The sequence below is a fragment of the Zootoca vivipara genome, chromosome 6 (assembly GCF_963506605.1).
Source record: "Zootoca vivipara chromosome 6, rZooViv1.1, whole genome shotgun sequence".
Classification (NCBI taxonomy): domain Eukaryota; kingdom Metazoa; phylum Chordata; class Lepidosauria; order Squamata; family Lacertidae; genus Zootoca; species Zootoca vivipara.
This window is the reverse complement of record NC_083281.1, coordinates 20,128,652-20,142,376: the sequence shown is the minus strand read 5'-3', so window position 1 is coordinate 20,142,376 and position 13,725 is coordinate 20,128,652. Positions and strand designations below refer to the sequence as shown.

Genomic DNA, 13,725 nt, shown 5'->3' with positions numbered 1-13,725 from the left:
GCCCTTGTGAGAAAGGGGAGGCTCCTATTGTCCTTCTTCTCTCCTCTTCTCTGTTTGAAGTTAGAGACTGTCTTCATCTGTCTCCTCCTCTCCTCTGCGCTCTCCCTCCTCTTCTGCTATTGCTCCAGGCGCTATGGGTGTCTCTCTCGCACGCATCCACTTGAGACACACATCCTGACACCCGAAGCAGAAGCGAAACCTCCCACTTTTCTTTATTTCTGCAAAACCAAAACCATTCAGACACAAGCCGCCTCTCTTTGGGAGACGAAAGGAGGGGAAATAAAGGTTAAGGAGAGAGCAAAAAAACAAGGCAGGCTGGCAGATGCTTCTTCCCAGAGCAGAAAACCACTGGAAGGAAGGCAGAAGGGTGGGGCTGGTTGTTGTTGTTTTTTTAAAGTGTCTTAATATTTCATCTCCTATCAAATATTCATGCTGCCGGCAGGGATGTGCGAGGGAATCACTTGCTTATGGACTCAGCTCAGAAAAGCAAATCTGGAGGGAAAGGTCGAGGCAGGTGTACCCGTGCTTTTTTTCTGGGGGGCACGCAGGGGTACACATACCCCTAAACATTTTGTGAATCTTAAGTTTGGTCTCATTGAAAGGCAGTATTTCAATACGAGTAGGAAAAATGAGAGTACCCCTAAACATTTTTTTAGCACGGGAAGCACTGGGTGGACCCACCCGAGGAATGAAGCAACTATGAGACTTCCAGAAAACACATCTTGGGATGTAGCCTGGGGCATCCACAACCAGTTTCGGAAAACACACAGAACAGGTGTTCCTTCCTCCCTCGGCCACCTAGCACGCCTTGAAACAGTTGCGTAACTGGCTGAGAGTTCAACTGGTGCAGCACCACATCGCCTCTCTGCAGTAGCAATTCTCAGGATTTCGGGCTTGGAGGTGCAGAAGTGGTGTGGGGAGATTGATGAGTGCCAGAGGGGCTTTTTAATAGGGGCTTTCTGGAGGGGTGTACCTTCCGGGTCAAGGAGATAAAGTTCAGTAGGAATGCTTTTAGAATCATAGAATTGGAAGAGACCACAAGGGCCATCCAGTCCAACCCCCTGCCAAGCAGGAAACACCATCAGAGCATTCTTGACATATGGCTCTCAAGCCTCTGCTTAAAGACCTCCAAAGAAGGAGACTCCACCACACTTCTTGGCAGCAAATCCCACTGTCGAACAGCTCTTACTGTCAGGAAGTTCTTCCTAATGTTTAGGTGGAATCTTCTTTCTTGTACTGTAGTTTGAATCCATTGCTCCGTGTCCGCTTCTCTGGAGCAGCAGAAAACAACCTTTCACCCTCCTCTATATGACATCCTTTTATATATTTGAACATGGCTATCATATCACCCCTTAACCTTCTCTTCCCTTCTCATATCACCCCTTAACCTTCTCTTCTCCAGGCTTTTACTCTCTGGAAACTCTAGCTGGTACAGAATTTGGCAGCCAGGTTGCTCACCAAAGACAACAGCGGCAACACGTGGACCGATGAAAAACGAGGGCATAAATGTATATCTTTATATGTATATCTTTATAAGTTGCAGCGAAGCGATATTCAAGAGTACAGTCCATATAGTATCAAAAAGAATATTCATCCAGTGATATACTGTATTTTGAATGCTTAACGATATCTGTCGATGCAAATAATAGCAAATATAATAGACAGTGATCTGTCCAATGACACTGTTTCGACATGGTCTTCCTCAGTGTTCAACTCAGAAATGTATACAGTCAACTTCTAAGGAGCAGTGGTCATAAAACTATGTTGCCGCTGTTGTCTTTAGTCTGGAGTTCGCAACACAGGGGTTAGTTGATTTAGAGGTTACTCGCCAAGGCAAGACAGTTTTGGGCATATTACGCTGATCTTGGCCCAACTGCTCTGCTTGCCAGTTTCCAGGCCCAATTCAAAGTGCTGGTTTTGACCTATAGAGCCTTAAACGGCTCAGGACCACAATGCCTCAAGGATCGCCTCTCCCCATATAAGCTGTCCCGGACCCTGCAATCACCATCTGAGGCTTTTCTTCATGTGCCACCCCCATGAGAGGTCCGGAGGGTGTCAACACGAGACCGGGCCTTTTCTGTGGTGGTTCCCCACTTGTGGGGCGCTCTCCCCAAGGGAGCCTTGCCTGGCATCTTCATTACATGTCTAGGCTCCAGGCGAAAACATTTCTCTTCAGTCAGGCCTTTGGTTAATTGACACCCAATGCCCTTTGAAATGTGTTGTGGAAGGGTTTGTAATTGGTTTGTTTCTGTTCTGGTTTTTATTGTGCATTTTGTGGTTTTTATATTGTTGTAAACCACCCTGAGATCTATGGGTATACGGCGATATACAAATTTAATAAATAATAATACAGTAATAATAAATTGTTATACCATGGAAGGAAGCTCCCCCAAGAGACACACAGTAGGCATATAAACCATTTGGGGGGGGTTGTTGGGGGTGTTTTTTTTTAATAAAGCAAGCAAGGTATATATTTTTTGAAACAAATAACATATTCATTCGAAAGCAGTTGTAAAGTGCAACTTTATAAAGAGGGGGAAAACCCTCTAAGCCATTTGCAAAAACACAATGTTAGAAAGTGTTTCGTAAACCCCCAGTAGAACTGCTTAATTTTTTTAAAAAAATTTGGTGATAATTTTGGGAATTAGAGGGTTGGGGGAAGCCTGGGCAGCAAGATAAATATTTGCGAGGCCATCTGAAGCAAGGGGTGGGTGGTGTTTCTTGTATGGCAGAAGGGAAGGGGTTGGAGGTATGGCAGGAAAAAAACCATTTTGGGGCCACCACTAAGAAGGAGAAGGGGAATTACTCTGACAAATTACAGTTAACTGAGACCCTCAGCCTCATTTGAAAAGCACTTTGAAAGTCCTTGGCTTGGACCTCTGGCAAATGTACACTGTCTCTCACTGCAAGTAATCTAATCTGTTTAACAGATTAGACAACTGGGCCAAAGCAAACAAGATGAATTTTAACAAGGAGAATTGCAAAGTACTACACTTAGGCAAAAAAAATGAAAGGCACAAATACAGGATGGGAGACACCTGGCTTGAGAGCAGTACATGTGAAAAGGATCTAGGAGTCTTGGTAGACCACAAACTTGACATGAGTCAACAGTGTGATGCAGCAGCTAAAAAAGCCAATGCAATTCTGGGCTGCATCAATAGGAGTATAGCGTCTAGATCAAGGGAAGTAATAGTACCACTGTATTATGCTCTGGTCAGACCTCACCTGGGGTACTGTGTCCAGTTCTGGGCACCACAGTTCAAGAAGGATATTGACAAGCTGGAACGTGTCCAGAAGAGGGCAACCAAAATGGTCAAACGCCTGGAAACGATGCCTTATGAGGAACGGCTTAGGGAGCTGGGTATGTTTAGCCTGGAGAGGAGAAGGTTAAGGGGTGATATGATAGCCATGTTCAAATATATAAAAGGATGTCATATAGAGGAGGGAGAAAGGTTGTTTTCTGCTGCTCCAGAGAAGCGGACACGGATCAATGGATTCAAACTAGGAAGAACTTCCTGACAGTAAGAGCTGTTTGACAGTGGAATTTGCTATCAAGGAGTATGGTGGAGTCTCCTTCTTTGGAGGTCTTTAAGCAGATGCTTGACAGGCATATGTCAAGAGTGTTTTGATGGTGTTTCCTGCTTGGCAGGGGGTTGGACTGGATGGCCCTTGTGGTCTCGTCCAACTCTATGATTCTAATCTCTGATGGGTTGGAAGAGTTCAAAGGGTAGGTGTCAGAGTAGAAAGAGGGATAAAAAATAGGAGGGGAGGAGAGAGAGAGAGAGAACTTCTATGAGCAAAGTTCCCAGGGGTCTTCGCTGTTAGAATCACATAGAGCTGGAAGGGACCATGCAGGAATCTCTTGCTCAGTGTGATAGTCGAACCTACAACCTTGAGATTAAGAGTCTCCTGCTCTACCAAATGAGCTATCCCAAAAGAAACAGGTCTCCCAGCACCACTATAGAGCACCACCCCATCCCCGATGCCAAATTCTATGTACACCATACATTTAAAGCACATTCTCCTGCCACCGCCAAAGAATACTGGGAATCTGTAGTTTCCCAGTCACAGATCTAAATTCCCAGCACCCTTAACAAACTACAGTTCCCAGAATGATTATTTGGGGGGTGGGGCTGTGTGTGCTTTAAATGTATGGTGTGTTCACAGCCTATGTTTAGCCGACAATTCCAAAATACGGAACTTCTCAAGCACCTCACCGAAAGCACAGTCTTCAGCGGTCCTCGAGGATCGTGAAACACGGAGGGGGTTGATGCCGAAACAGAGATTTGCATAAACAATTACTCAAGCCCCATAATTATTGCCTCATTTGGGGTGTTCAGCTGGTTGCAATCTGAGTTTTCTCCCTGCAGATCAATATAAGCCGGTGTCGCGGTCACCCTGACCTGCACAGCACCCCGGACGTTTTACGGTCTATCGATGACTGCGCCAACGACCAAATAAAATATCTGCTGTCACTTAAAAGCACTTCAGACCAGGATAGTGTGAAAGTAAAAAGATGTTGCTTTATTGTTGGTACATAAGCGTAACGGTTTCAGTATTCGTCTTAAGATTGTTACAAATAACAGATGTTTCCTATACCGGCCTATTACCTCTAAATATAACTATTACCGGCCTATTACCGCTAAAGACAACTAAATGTATTTGTAAATAAGCACACAAACTCTTTATCCTGACTGATTAATAACACACACCATCTATGCCTCACCTCACTATTAAACCAGCTCTATCTCTACTAACGGGGACCCAGGTGGCGCTGTGGGTTAAACCACTGAGCCTAGGGCTTGCTGATCAGAAGGTCGGCGGTTCGAATCCCTGTGACAGGGTGAGCTCCCGTTGCTTGGTCCCAGCTCCTGCCAACCTAGCAGTTCGAAAGCACGTCAAAATGCAAGTAGATAAATAGGAACCGCTGTAGCGGGAAGGTAAACGGCGTTTCCATGTGCTGCTCTGGTTTGCCAGAAGCGGCTTTGTCATGCTGGCCACATGACCTGGAAGCTGTACGCCGGATCCCTCGGCCAATAATGCGAGATGAGCGCGCAACCCCAGAGTCGGTCACGACTGGACCTAATGGCCAGGGGTCCCTTTACCCTTTATCTCTACTAACAACCAACTGACTACTTCTCCAGCTGACTACCAACTGACTAACCGACCAACTGACTCCAGGGGTGGGGTTTTTATACTCTGCCAGAGCCCACCCCCTTGGGTTCTAACAGTTCTATTTGGATTAACCCTTAGTAACCTGGCTTAACTTTAGGCTGATCGCCACAGCCGGTGACAGCAGAGACCACAAAATTGCTAGCGAGCGGCGTTGGGGGATAAAAGGAAAGGCCACAGCTATGCTCTCTTTGAGCTTTAAATTGCATATTTCAGTTTGGCAATTTAATCCGCTTGGTCATGTTTATTTTTTTTCAAAGATAAATTTTTATTCATTTTTTCATAATCATATTAGCAAACATTCATATTACAAATAATTCAACCTATATGACTTCCTTCCAACCCATAAGTGGTAAATTCTGTCAATCCTACTTCGTATTTTCTATTTACAACAGACTCAAGACACTGTAGACGTTATGTTGCTACCCCTAACGCTCTCATACCCGTATAATTTCCTTTAGCATACTCTATAAATTTACTCCATTCAGCTTGGAACTTCGCATCGTCCGAATCACGTACTCTGTGTGTTAATTTGGCTAATTCCATAAATTCAAGAACCTTCGATTGCCACTCTTCTATAGATGGTATATCATTTGTTTTCCACTTCTGGGCAATGAGAATCCTGGCTGCCACTGTGGCGTACATAAAGAATCTTAAATCGGATTTTGGGATTTCCTTATCGACTAGACCCAACAAGAAAGCCTCAGGCTTCTTCGGAAAGGCAAGTTTCAAAAAAAATTTAAGTTCGTTATAAACCAAATCCCAAATTTTTTTTATCCTATCACACCCCCACCACATGTGAAAAAATTCCCCCACCGATGTTCTGCATTTCCAACACCATTTGTTCTGGTTCCTGTACATCTTAGAAAGTTTTGCTGGCGTTAAGTACCAGCGGTATACAAGTTTCATTACATTCTCGCTTGGTCATGTTTATACATAGGTGTCCTTTGTACGCAAATTCCAATAGCCAATGGCTGAGCTAGGTGCTTAGCTGTAAAGGTATTTGGTTTATGACTCCCTTGTGACCGAGTCGCTCCAGAAGGTGCAAAACCAGTTACCTAAGATTCTTCCTTCACACATCTCCCCGAGAAATTTGTAATATTTTTGGAAGGACCTGCTAATCCAACAAGTCTGTTGCGTCGCCTTCATCTCAGCTGCTGGTTTTATGGAGGTTTGACCTTTGATTCATAAACAGGGGGTCTTCTTTTATATAACCTCCATTCCCACTTGTTTTGTTCACGTGGCAGTTGTAATTACCCTTGACACTTTCAAATAAATTTTTTAAAAAGGTCGAGAAAAGTTGCAAGCTCGCTTCGTTTTGCACGCCCTCCTCCCGTCGTCCACAGATACCCCAAATTTCTGACAGGCAACAAAGGAGAACCAACTTTCGGAAAGCTTTAGAAGTAGCTATTTAGAACTCTGCTCAGTGTCTACCAAAACCAGAGCTCCCCCCCCCCCAGTGGGAACTCAGTTCTGGCACCTCTCAGGTGGGCACCATTGACATTTTAAGAGAACAAGGGAAGCTTTCATGGTACGTTCTGGCACCTCTTTTTCCATAAAAATAGCACTGAGCACAACAGTAGGTATTTTACAAGTATAGCCTGCAATAAAATGTTGCAGTACATCCCCTGTTGTCAGCATCCAGAGGCGTCAAGAGGCCAGCTGGCTAGCCCCCAGCTGGATCATGCCCTTCCAGCCGACGTGCTGGTCGATCCATCTCTGGAGCGACGTAGCCAGCGACTCAGACTTCAGAAGTCTGAGCACACTAAATTAGCAGCACGCTGCGCGAATAGAAGCGGTGTGGAGAGGCTTCTGAAAGCAGAATCACAAGCAGATTTATTAAGCATAAATCAGGACAAAGAAAAACATGTCGTCTCCTCAGAGAGAGTCTCAAAAGCAAAAGCTGTACACAACGGAAGTTCCCAGCAGACTGTGCTGGAACATAAACAGACATGTGACATGTAACAATCTCACCCTCATATTTCTCCAGGTCAAGGTTCCACTAAGCCTAGAATAGACGCGTGTTACTCCATTAGTTATAATGGTCACCTAATCAAACTTTTTGAGGACAGGAGTGCCTGGTGTATTTTGCTCCATGGGGTCATGAAGAGTCAGACACGACTAAACAACTAAACAACAACAATCAAACTTTAAGATCCTTGAACTTGTTTCACCCATCATTGCTTGGTTCATGGGGCAGGAAGACTCTGATGGAAAACAAGGCATGCATCTTTAAACAAAACAGCAGGATCGTTCTTATTGGGGGGCCGCCTGAGAAACGATCTCTTTAAAATTCCTACAATATTCTAGAGAGTTTTCCTTGCATATGCAGCAACCATTAGGGATCGAGCCGGCAAATGCAATTTCTCAGTCCACAAACAGTATGCAATTGATGATTTCCCCTCGCATCATTTGCATTGTGTTTCTTTTGTGTTTAAATAAACGGTGTGGAACAATATGATGCTTACATGCAAACAATTCCAACACAGCATAAGGCAAAATGAAGAACACACTTTCTTTTCATGAACCAAACTGCAGGGGAGTGGACAAGCACTCAGCCACTTGAGCTTGCTATTAGAGGGAGGGACACATAATTGACAGCAGTACTTTATTGAAACAAACCAAACAGCCATGCTCTAGTAACAAATCCGTTCAAGGGTTTGGGTTGCTCCTGAGACTCAGCCGCTGTGTAAATTCATCACCCTTTAGAAGGACACTGCGTGGAAATTTCCAGAGAGGGGGGTGGTGGTGGAAGAAGAGCGTGCTAATGGTTAAAGCTGGAGGTTACCGTGAAGGATGTGGGAAAGACCCCAGGCGAAGAGGGCTGTTTGTGCAAAACAAGTTAAGTCTGTTGGCAAGCGTTTGAAGGTTATTGCTGACTGTTGTCCCTCTTCCTCCCAAACAGCTGAAGAACAAGATTTGTAAAATCAAGTGGGTGCCGTGCCCAAAGTTATCTAAACAAGTGCGGCAGGAGCCCTTATTATCTAGGTCCAGTGCCGGTGTTTTCTAAAGAGCCTTTTCAACAAACCTATAAGGCAAAGACAGATGAGGAAAATTCTCAGTCTTCCTGTGCCCTTTTTAAAAATACCTTCAAAATTGGCACCTTTATTTCAGGAGTTCAGCCGTTTCCTGTGTGCACAAAAAACACGGCCACTTTTTCTTCTCAGTTGCAAACAGGAGGCGAGCTTAGCTGGCATTGTTTTAATTTTTCTGGTCACGTTGCATTTCTGGAGCAGTTTCAGCCAAAAAGAAAACAAGAGGTGTTATGTGTGAGTGACCTTTATCTGTTTGGAGTTGGCAACAGGTTAATTATGTGTTAGGTGAAACACCCGCTTCCATTTGCTCACCTGGGTTGCTTAACTGAGCTGACCTCTGTGGATTGCAGAAGAGCCTGGGGTGGGTGTCTAGGGGGTTTAGGGAGAGAGAGAGATTTGTCATAGAATCATAGAATTGCAAAGTTGGAAGGGAAGCCAAGGGTCATCTAGTCTAACCCCCTGCCATGATTCTATGATTAAACCACCGTTTACCTTAGCTGCGGTTTACTGTGACGTGCAAAGCAGGCTGGAGTTGTACTCTAAAACATCTTCAGGTTGGAGAAGGCCGGCATAGACTTGTGGAGGCTGTGGGTGGGAGAATTCTGGCACCGACCTGCCTGATCGACTCTGAGGTTGGGTTTCTTCTTCTCCTTGGGCAAGCGTCAGAGGAAGTGAGCCAAGGCTTCTGCTGGGATGCGATGAGAGATGGCAGCAGCCTCACCTTCAGGTTTCTCAAGCAGTATCAGCAATCATTGCCCGATATTGCAAAATACAACGCAATTCCACTCATTCATGGAATCCTTACGCAAGCGCGCAACGGCCTCCCGGCAACAGGCATCTGACTGCCATCCTCTTTTCCCATGTGTTCAGTCACTAGAGCTGGTCCCCATGGCTCACCCAAGGGACAGATTCCTATCAGGAAGACGTCTCAGGTCTTGCCTACGCAGGTAGCCGAACGAAACGGCAGAGGACTGCAACATGGCAGTGACTCCATTCCCAACAAAAAAAAACCGAGGAAATGCCCTGCCAGAAGATGAGAGGACACTGATCTAAATACGTTTTGCATATGCTAATTTATCTGATAGACGCATGTTTCAAAATGATGGCTACGACTTAAAATACAAGTACGATGCCATAGTGGGGAAGGCTTTGAGCTTCAATCTACCACCCAAGGGGCTCAGTGTAGATGGGGAACTTGAAGCCATACACACATCCACCTCTTTCTTCTTTAACTTGAAATGTCTTTCAGCTGAACCAGACAGCCCTTCAAAGTCCAGTCAAAGGCAACTATGGGGTTGCGGCGCTCATCTCACTTTTCCGGCCAAGGGAGCTGGCATTTTTCCAGAGCGCATGGAAACGTCATTTACCTTCCCATCGCAGTGGTACCTATTTATCTACTTGCCCTGGCGTGCTTTCGAACTGCTAGATTGGCAGGAGCTGGGACAAAGCAATGGGAGCTCACTCCATCATGGGGAATCGAACCACTGACATTCTGACTGGCAAGCCCAAGAGGCTCATTGGTTTAGACCACAGCTCAGCACCCATCCCATGTGGCCAGAGGCAGCAGCAGACATGTCTGATCATGGAGGGGGCAGGAAAAAAACCACCCCACACAAACAAATATATGCAAAAAAGCAGCTTTAGGAAGAATGCTATCTTGGGCTCGAAGGAAGCCCACACAAGCCAGGAGCCCTGCCTAACCAAACAGCTCTATCCCTTCCGTGGGAGGACAAACGGGGCTGCGGTAGAAGGAGTTGAGGCGCATAGATGTCAAGGGAGACACATGCTTTGCTCCAGGCCTGAGTCACATTTTCGTGCGACAGCAACCACAAAGAATGCGAGGAGGAGATAAGGCGAGTTTGCAACTGAATTGGGGTAGGGTGGGGTGGGGAAGCACCAGTGCTTAAAAATAAAACGGTGTGACAATCCTGCGCCTGCTCATTCCATAAGAGGTAACGGGAGTTAGCAGCTTCCAAAGGGAAGCTGCTGGGATGCTGGGGGGAAAAGGGAGCAGACCTCAAGTTGGCCAGAGAGAGACAGAAGTTTCCCCTTCGTTTATGGTGGCCTTGTTGACACGCAGAGGGTTGTTGCCTCCAGCTAAGGGCTCGTCTATGCTGTCGTTTAATGAGGATAGAGAACATCCTGTGACTTGCCTTTACTCTATTGCCTCCCTCTGTCTGGATTTTCTCATACCAAGGCTACTCTGAAAAGGGAGGGGCGTAGGTAGGAGGAAACCCAGATTGAAGGAGGGGGGGGAGTGTGGACAGCAGAATTAAAGGAGGTAATGAAAGCTTGCTCTCCGCAAGGCTAGAGTCCCCACCCCCCACCCCCTGTCTATGCAGGCTCAGACTTTAGGCTTCAGACTCGCCGAAGCCCGAGTTCAGGGTCTAGCTCAGTTGGCAGAGCATGAGATTCTTAATTTTAGGGTTGTGGGTTCGAGTCCCATGTTGGGCAAAAGATTTCTGCATTGCAGGGGCTTGCACTAGATGACCCTCGGGGGTCCCTTGCAAGCATGGGAGCCAACTCCCAGGGGCCGTAGGGGCTTCAGTCCCCACAGGAGAGGTTTTGAGGGGGCTGGGCCCCCACAAAGTTGATGGGCATTCCCATTCAAATGGTGTGTGTGCACTGCGTCATGCAATCAATTAAGTGAGGCAAGGGCAACAATATTTTGTTGTTCAAGTTGGCACCCTTGCTTCCAAGTCTACAATTCTATGATACTGTGACCGGGCACAGGGTGGGCTGGGTTTTCGTCAGGGTCCTCAGGAGGTCTCCAAGGCCAAACCCAAGACCCGGAGATGAAGCAAGCAAGATACCATATTAGACATTCTGTTCTGCTACTACCGACGTCACTCACAACCACATTTCTCAGCCCTCTCCGGGCCTTTTACAATGGATCCATTGGGTCATTAATGGCCCATGGCAAACAGGAAACACAGACTATAGACACAGAGAGAGCAAGAGAGGCCCGGGCTGAAATTTAATTTACCGTAAATGCTCTAATGGCTTTTCATGGGAGGGAGGGAGAGAGAAGTTGGCCATTGTGGATTAATCATCACAAGTTAGAAACAAACGCTCAGCAAGAAGGAAGCCAATGGGAATGGATACTAGAAAGCCAAGGGCGCACGATGCCCACTACTGTATTTCTGGTACAGCACAGTGATGAACAGAAGGCAACACAGGCCCGTCTTACCCATAGAGGCTAGTGGCGCGGGGTGCCAGGGCACCAACTTCTGGAGGGCGCCAGGCAAGAGTCCGGGGAACACCGAACGAGCACGCTATGTGAGCGAGGGAGTGTGCACTGCTCCCGTCGAGCGTTGGCTTGGTTTTTTCCCTTTTAGCTTGCAGACGCCGAATTCTGCGGGGCACCAGAAGGCTAAAAGGGGGGGGGGACGAGCCAACACTAGACAGGAGTGGCGCACACGCCCTCGCTCGCTTGGCGCAGGCCCGCTCAGCAGGCCAGCTGAGCCGGGAGACACCATGTCCAGCCGCTGCCTCTTCCCCACAGGAGGAGCCACCCTCCAGCCTCTGCCTGCCTCCTCCAGCCCTAAAAAAAGGTCGAGAAGGGGGGGTGCCAGAGGGATCTTTGCACCATGGTGCCAGATGTGCTTAAGATGGCCCTGCACACAAACACTGCCATGTTTTGCAGAAGAGATGTCAGAAGCTGAAGAGGTAACAGGGTTTAGTGAGCTGGGAGAGTCTGCGGCAGAGAGCAGTCCAGAATCAGGAGGAGGAGGAGAGGAGGGAGGCAGAGATGAGACCGGCTGGTGAAGAAGCCAGGGTGTCTCCCCCTCCTGCTGCAGCGAGCTCTCCTCCTGCTGGTCTCCCAGGACCAGGAAAGGGCTGAAATGGGAGGATCAAAATCAGGCACACCGGCATAGTCTCAGATTGCTTGGGAATGACCTGGGGAGGAGACTTAGGCAGCTGAGGGAAGGCCTTCAGTCTCCACAAGTGCCACAAGACCTGCCGAGAAGAGTTGCTGTGCTCAGTAGGCCTAGCACTTCTGCGCAGACCTTGTTTCTCCTAATAAAGAGTTCACTTATCCCGTGTGATTTATTACTTACCCACTCCTGACACAAAAACACTAGAGGAGAGTGCAGAGCAGGGCTGCTGCTGGTGGGGCGTATTTCACTCCTGAAGCCCGAGGTTCCCTGTTCTTGATTTAGAATTTGCAGGTGGCGCTGTGGTCTAAACCACAGAGCCTAGGTCTTGCCGATCAGAAGGTTGGCGGTTCGAATCCCCGTGACGGGGTGAGCTCCCGTTGCTCTGTCCCAGCTCCTGCCCACCTAGCAGTTCAAAAGCACGTCAAAGTGCAAGTAGATAAATAGGTACCGCTCTGGCGGGAAGGTAAACAGCAGTTCCGTGCGCTGCTCTGGTTCGCCAGAAGCGGCTTTGTCATGCTGGCCACATGACCTGGAAGCTGTATGCGGACAAAAGCCAGCTCCCTCGGCCTATAGAGCGAGGACAGGATCACACTTCAAAATGACCTTAACAGATTAGACAACTGGTCCTAAGCAAACAAGATGAATTTTAACAAGGAGAAATGTAAGGTACTACACTTGGGCAGAAAAATGAAAGGCACAAATACAGGATGGGTGACACCTGGCTTGAGAGCAGTACATGTGAAAAGGACCTCGGAGTCTTGGTAGACCACAGACTTGACATGAGTCAACAGTGTGATGCAGCAGCTAAAAAAGCCAATGCAATTCTGGGCTGCATCAATAGGAGTAGAGAAGGTTAAGGGGTGATATGATAGCCATGTTCAAATATATAAAAGGATGTCATATAGCAGGGGTCTCCAAACTAAGGCCCGGGGGCTGGATGCGGCCCAATCACCTTCCAAATCCGGCCCGCGGATGGTCTGGGAATCAGCATGTTTTTACATGAGTAGAATGTGTTCGTTTATTTAAAATGCATCTCTGGGTTATTTGTGGGGGCTGCCTGGTGTTTTTACATGAGTAGAATGTGTCCTTTTATTTAAAATGCATCTCTGGGTTATTTGTGGGGCATAGGAATTCATTCATATATTTTTTCAAAATATAGTCCGGCCCCCCACAAGGTCTGAGGGACAGTGGACCGGCCCCCTGCTGAAAAAGTTTGCTGACCCCTGTCATATAGAGGAGGGAGAAAGGTTATTTTCTGCTGCTCCAGAGAAGCGGACACGGAGTAATGGATTCAAGCTACAAGAAAGAAGATTCCACCTAAACATTAGGAAGAACTTCCTGACAGTAAGAGCTGTTCGACAGTGGGATTTGCTGCCAAGGAGTGTGGTGGAGTCTCCTTCTTTGGAGGTCTTTAAGCAGAGGTCTTCTTTGGAGGTCTTTAAGCAGAGGCTTGACAGGCATATGTCAAGAATGTTTTGATGGTGTTTCCTGCTTAGGAGGGGGTTGGGCTGGATGGCCCTTGTCGTCTCTTCCAACTCTATGATTCCAACTCTATGACCTAACGGTCAGGGGTGCCTGTACCTTTACCTTTTTCCTGGCAGCCACACCGGAAGTTGGCAGGAAAATCCAACGCCATC

The 13,725-nt window shown here is 47.2% G+C and overlaps 1 long non-coding RNA gene across 1 annotated transcript; it reads right to left on the bottom strand.

Annotated features, from left to right (window-relative positions):
- Positions 1-5,419: 5,419 nt before the first annotated feature.
- Positions 5,420-9,360, bottom strand: LOC118087704 (uncharacterized). Its single transcript, XR_009557723.1, has 2 exons — positions 8,700-9,360; positions 5,420-8,576 (listed from the first exon to the last, which is right to left on the bottom strand). It is a non-coding gene; the product is annotated as an uncharacterized LOC118087704 (long non-coding RNA).
- Positions 9,361-13,725: the final 4,365 nt, after the last annotated feature.